Source organism: Arachis duranensis, chromosome 3, assembly GCF_000817695.3.
Source record: "Arachis duranensis cultivar V14167 chromosome 3, aradu.V14167.gnm2.J7QH, whole genome shotgun sequence".
Lineage (NCBI taxonomy): Eukaryota > Viridiplantae > Streptophyta > Magnoliopsida > Fabales > Fabaceae > Arachis > Arachis duranensis.
The window spans coordinates 86,835,147-86,840,324 of NC_029774.3; the positions used below are offsets into that span (position 1 = coordinate 86,835,147).

General features: G+C 40.6%; 1 non-coding gene across 1 annotated transcript; it reads left to right on the forward strand.

Annotated features, from left to right (window-relative positions):
* The first annotated feature begins 4,464 nt into the window (after positions 1-4,464).
* On the forward strand, positions 4,465-4,572 carry LOC127746316 (small nucleolar RNA R71). Its single transcript, XR_008007936.1, has one exon. It is a non-coding gene; the product is annotated as a small nucleolar RNA R71 (small nucleolar RNA).
* The last annotated feature ends 606 nt before the right edge of the window (positions 4,573-5,178 follow it).

Genomic DNA, 5,178 nt, shown 5'->3' on the forward strand with positions numbered 1-5,178 from the left:
CGAATAAAGTATGGACTATTATATATTGCTGGAAAGCCCTGGATGTCTACTTTCTAACGCCGTTGAGAGCGCGCCATTTGGAGTTCTGTAGCTCCAGAAAATCCATTTCGAGTGCAGGGAGGTCAGATTCCAACAGCATCAGCAGTCCTTTTGTCAGCCTTCTTCAGAGTTTTGCTCAAATCCCTCAATTTCAGTCAGAATTTACCTGAAATCATAGAAAAACACACAAACTCATATTAAAGTCCAGAAATGTGAATTTAACATAAAAACTAATGAAAACATCCCTAAAAGTAGTTCAAACTTACTAAAAACTATATAAAAACAATGCCAAAAAGCGTATAAATTATCCGCTCATCAGCAGCCAGGGTTTGCTCCTGCTCGAACTTTGCGTTCTCTACATGGTGAATTGCTTGCTCAATTTGAGAAAGTATTACAGTGGTAACTGGTGGATCCATATCTCCCCTTGTTTGCCGAAATTGACCCATGAAGTCAATGCCCCAAACATCAAAAATTTTACGGAAAAGCATATATTGTTGAGGCATCTCATCCCTCTTGGATATATTACCAAATTTCTGGCATGGGTGACAAGATTTACAAAACTCAACAGCATCTCTAAAAAGAGTAGGCCACCAGAATCCACAGTCTAAGATTTTTCTAGCTGTTCGTTGAGGGCCAAAATGTCCTCCACTTTTAGATGAGTGACAGGCTTCTAAAATAGACTGGAATTCTGATTGAGGTATACAACGTCTAATTATCTTGTCAGCGCCACATCTCCATAAATATGGGTCATCCCATATATAATATTTAGACTCGCTTTTCATCTTGTCTCTTTGATGTTTAGAAAAATGTGGAGGAAATGTGCGGCTAACTAAATAATTAGCAACAGGTGCATACCAAGGGACTACTTCATATACTGCTTGCAGGTTGTCAAAAGGAAAATTATCATCTATAGGAGTAGAATCATCCTTAATATGTTCAAGGCGACTCAAGTGGTCTGCAACTAAATTTTGATTACCACTCCTATCCTTGATTTCTAAATCAAACTCTTGTAATAGCAGTATCCAACGTATAAATCTTGGTTTGGATTCCTTTTTAGCCAATAGATACTTTAGAGCTGCATGGTCCGAATACACTACTACTCTAGTACCAAGTAAATAAGCCCGGAATTTATCCAGAGCAAAAACAATAGCAAGTAGCTCTTTCTCAGTAGTGGTATAATTGGATTGGGCAGTGTCTAAAGTCTTAGACGCATAGGCAATAACAAAAGGATTTTTACCTTCACGCTGAGCCAGTGCTGCTCCTACTGCATGGTTGGAAGCATCGCACATGATTTTAAATGGCTGGCTCCAATCGGGTCCTCTCACGATTGGTGCTTGAGTTAGAGCAGTCTTTAGCTTATCAAATGCTTGTTTGCAATCCTCACTGAACTCGAACTCAATATCCTTTTGTAGTAATCTGGATAAGGGAAGTGCCACCTTACTTAAGTCCTTAATAAATCTCCTGTAGAAACCTGCATGGCCAAGGAACGAACGGACTTCCCTCACAGAGGAGGGGTAAGGTAAACTAGAAATAACATTCACCTTTGCTGGGTCTACAAAAATGCCATTATTAGATACCACATGTCCCAATACAATCCATTGCTTTACCATAAAGTGGCATTTTTCGAAATTCAATACAAGGTTTGTATTAATACATCTATCTAATACTCTAGATAATCCATCTAAGCAAAGGTTAAAAGAATCACCATAAACGCTAAAATCGTCCATAAAAACTTCCATACAGTCCTCAATAAGATCAGAGAAAAGACTCATCATGCACCTTTAGAAAGTAGCTGGTGCATTGCATAAGCCAAAGGGCATTCTTTTATAAGCATAGGTCCCAAAAGGACATGTAAAAGTAGTCTTTTCCTGATCTTCAGGAGCTATATGAATCTGGAAATAACCTGTGTAACCATCTAAAAAGTAATAATGTGATTTACCTGACAGGCGATCCAACATTTGATCAATGAATGGAAGTGAATAGTGATTCTTACGAGTAGCTTGGTTGAGACGTCTGTAATCAATGCAGACTTCCAAGCATTCTGAACTCTAGCTGCTATGAGCTCTCCATGCTCATTTTTCACTGTAGTGACTCCGGACTTCTTGGGCACCACTTGCACTGGGCTTACCCATTCACTGTCTGAAATGGGATATATGATACCGGCCTCCAATAGTCTGGTCACTTCCTTTTTGACAACTTCCAAGATGGTGGAATTCAATCTTCTTTGTGGTTGACGGACAGGTCTTGCTCCCTCTTCTAAAAATATTCTGTGCTCGCATATTTGAGGGTTGATTCCCACTATGTCTGCCAAACTCCACCCTATTGCCTTCTTATGCTTCCTCAACACATCAAGTAGATGTTCTTCTTGTTGAGAAGTCAGTTCTCTTGCAATAATAACCGAAAGCTTCTGCTCATCCTCAAGGTAAGCATATTTGAGATGTGGAGGGAGAGGTTTCAATTCTAACTTTTGATCATGGACAGGCTCTGGGTTATTTGGGGCTTGTGAAAATGGCAAAGTGTCCTCATTGTCAGTTAAGAAGGTCCCCACACTTGGACCTTGTCCAGTGTGCCTCTCTTCAAACTCTTCCTTTTGAACTTCAGCCACACTTTCGTCTATGACATCACACTGGAAGATAGAACGATCTTCTGGGGGGGTTGTCAATGACTCCATTCAGATTGAAGATTACTATGCAGCCATCTATTTCAAAGGAGTATGTCCCTGAAAAAGCATCCAATTTGAATTTTGATGTCTTCAGGAATGGTCTTCCAAGTAGGATTGATGATGGCTTATCTAAATCATTATGGGGCATCTCCAGGATATAAAAATCAGTGGGAAATGTGAGCCCTTTAATGTTCACCAAAACATCTTCAGCAACTCCAGCAACTGTAATAATGCTTTTATCTGCTAACACAAAACGAGCTGCTGACCTTTTTAAGGGAGGGAGCCTTAAAACATCATATATAGACAAAGGCATTATACTGACACATTCTCCTAAATCACACATGCAATCATAAATTACTACACCACCAATAGTACAACTAAATATGCAAGGACCTGGATCACTACATTTTTCAGGTAATCCTCCCATTAAAGCAGATTTAGAACTACCTAAAGGAATAGTTTCTAATTCAATAATTTTATCTTTATGGATACATAAGTCTTTTAGAAACTTTGCATATTTAGGTACATGTTGAATGACATCAAAAAGGAGAATAGTTACCTCAACCTTTTTGAATATTTCTACTATTTTGGTAGGTTCCAGCTGCTTCCTAGGCTTCCTTGCAAGTTGTGGAAATGGAATGGGAGTAGTGTTTTCTGTGGTGCCTGCACCTTTTTGTGCTTCTTCCTGTGGTTGAGCTATCTCTTCTTCAGCTATGTCCTGTATATCCTCTTCCTCTTCAACATCTTCGATTTCTACCACCTCTTCAGCTGAGGCGTATTCTGGTGAGCTTGGTTCCTCCTGATTCCTCTCCTGCAGTGTGGTTTCGGACCTCAGGGTGATGGCATTAATTCCTCCCTTTGGATTGGGTAATGGTTCAGAGGGGATTCCAGTGGTGCTTGAAGGTTGGTTACTAGAATTTTGTGCTGAACCAAGTTGTGTCATAAAATCTTGTAGAGTAGAGGTGAAACCATTTAGACTGGCGTTAATACTGTTCACGATGGTATTTTCCATGGCCAGTTGTCTTTTCTCAAAAGCTTGTAATAAATCTTCATTAGAAGATACAGAAGAATGAGTAAATTGAGAGGTTTGCTGCTGATTGTTCGGTGGTCCTTGGTTTTGCCTCAGGTGAGGTGCTCGGTAAGGTTGATTTTGCTGCTTGTTGTTGTAATTATTCCACCTATGATTTCCCTGATTATCTCTGATTGTAATTATTCCACCTCTGGTTTCCCTGATTATCTTTGCCTCCTCTATTATTGTTATCCCTCCAATTTTGGTTTGAATTGTCCTGCCATCCATGGTTATTATTTCCACTTTGATTGTACCCTTGGTTGGGGCGGTCATAGAAGTTGTGAGTGGATGCCACCATGTTGCCTTCTTGTTGGAGCTGCGGGCATTCATCAGTGTAATGGCTGTAATCAGCACAAATTCCGCAAATTCTTTGTGGAACTAGTTGTTGGTTTTGCTGCGGTTGAGTTTGCTGAGCTTGTTGATTTAACTGCATTTGCTTCAGCAGGTTAGTCATTTTACAGATGCTTCGATTTAGAGCAGCAGTCTCTATGCCAGAAGATACTTCTGCAACGGCCCTTGAACGGCCTTGCTTCTGTCTGTGGTTTCGAGTAGATTCAGCTAAATCACTGATCAATTGCCAAGCTTCATCAGTGGTCTTGAACTTCTTCATAGACCCATTGCTGGCACTTTCCAATGTGGTCTTATCTTGGGGTCTCATACCTTGTGTGACATAGCTGAGTAGCACGATCTTGTCAATCATGTGGTGGGGGCATGCTTCCAGAAGATTATTGAAGCGCTCCCAGTATTCAAAGAGAGTCTCATTGTCATCCTGAACAATTGTAGAGATATCCTTCCTCAGTTTATCAGTAACTTCAGATGGGAAGAATTTCTCCAGGAACTCCTTTCTGAGTGTATCTCAGTTGGATACGTTTGCTAGAGGTTGAGTGTAGTACCAGTCTCTTGCTTTTCCCTCAAGGGAGAATGGAAAAGCTTTCAGTAGAATTGAAGTTTCATCAGTGCCATCATGCCTGACAGTAGAACAGGCTGCCTGGAAATCTCTCAAGTGCTTGATAGGCTCTTGAGCAGGTAGGCCATGAAACTTCGGCATCAAATTTAGCAGTGCGGTCATTATTTCAAAATCCGTAGCTACCGCTAGATGATGCGCTTGAAATGGTTGCAGTGTAAAATCAGGAGCTCCTTCCTCCTGAATGGTAATTCTTCTAGCTGCCTTGTTTTCTGCACGTAAAACAACGAATCAGTAGAACGGGGGCTGGTTTCTTCCTCAGATTCACTTTCAGATCCTCCCTCAGAGCGGACTAACCTACGTTGTTCTCGCCTTATTCGTGAAATTGTTCTTTCAATTTCAGGATCGAATATTAGCAAGCGCGGATCAGGAAGTGAACGTGTCATTTGACAGAAGAAACACGCAGCTCATAGTAGCAAAATTAAAGAAAATGCAAATAAATAA